The 1,313-nt window shown below is 43.3% G+C and overlaps 1 pseudogene; it reads left to right on the top strand.

The window, feature by feature from the left end:
* LOC101575254 overlaps nucleotides 1–1,240 on the top strand; it is a 10,477-nt pseudogene extending 9,237 nt beyond the window's left edge.
* Nucleotides 1,241–1,313: the final 73 nt, after the last annotated feature.

The raw sequence follows: 1,313 nt of genomic DNA, 5'->3' as shown, positions 1-1,313 counted from the left end.
ACTGAGCCAGAGCCTTCTCACCTGTACCGGGCTCCGGGTCCAGAATGTGAGTGGGAGGTGCTTCTGGCGATGCCTGATCCCGGGCCCTAGTGAGCTTGCCGAGCAGCCCGACCCCCGAGGTTGGAACCCCTGTTTCCTTTACCTGAGGGGAGACCCGAAGCAAGAGGAAGAAATGGATTGCGTTGGCCTTTTAAGTTCAGCAAGAAACCTGGAAGTGTACGTGGGAGAGGAGTACTGTGGGACGAGTAGGGGCAGCAGTATTTCAGCATTCTGGAGAGTAGTGAACATGGTAAGATCATTTTGTATAAACAATACCTAAAATTGGAACCTTCAACACATACATGTAAAGTTGCTGTCCTTTGGTGAAAAGCAATGTGTGTTCATCGGTAGAGTTGTGGGGCATATGAGATCAATTTCGGCAAATTCTACACCAGCCTCTCCTGCTCTAGGATCAAGGACAGACCAGGAAAAGGTCCAAATCATGATGGAATCCATGGGGTCAAATTTATCACCTGGAGCTCAGCAGCTGATGAATATGGTTAGATTTCAGCAGCAGAATTGTATTTCCACTGGAGAACAGCTTCAGTCGGTTTTGAGAACTGCCGGATTCTCACACGTGATTACACTATAGTCCTCTACTTCAGGACGCTTAGACACCTTGTCCTCCACACGTTTTCCTTTTAAAACTGATTGGCCTCTGCAAACATGACTAAAAATTTAAAGGCTTTCATTGACAAAAGCACAGAGCCACCTGATGATGGAAATACTACAAACCATGATGAGTATAAAATTGTGCCACAAAATCATTGCTTTCTTGAAAATGATCTTAAGAATGCAGTCTTCTTTCTTACCCAAGAAAGCAAATGACAATTCCAACATGCCCAACTCTGAGATGCTGCCTTTTCTCTAGAATTTATGCAGTCAAGTAAACCATCTCCGAGTGGGACCTAATCCGAAGTCTCAGGAGCGTACCTCCAAGCCCCAGGAAGGCATGGTTGGCATTTCAATTGAAAAACAGCCCATTTGCTCCTACTTGGAAAAGATTCTTTCTAAAAGTATGGAACTGATGGAAAAGAAACTTATGGACTACTTTGACCAGCAAGTCTATAAACTGCAGGAGCACATAGATGATATAATTGCTTTGTTAATTGGCTTGCTGCAAAATCCGAACTTTCCATTTGCTGGGATGCCGCTAACACATTATGACTCTGGAGAAAGACTTTCAAATGGAGAAAGATGAACTTCTCAATGTATATTCTATACTGCAGGTATTTATTACTTATTTATTACAAAGGCAAAACCCAAAAATGTTT

The sequence above is a fragment of the Octodon degus genome, unplaced genomic scaffold (genome assembly GCF_000260255.1).
Source record: "Octodon degus isolate 3935 unplaced genomic scaffold, OctDeg1.0 scaffold00020, whole genome shotgun sequence".
NCBI lineage: Eukaryota > Metazoa > Chordata > Mammalia > Rodentia > Octodontidae > Octodon > Octodon degus.
The sequence above is the reverse complement of the archived record's forward strand: the minus strand, read 5'-3'. Positions and strand labels throughout refer to the sequence as shown.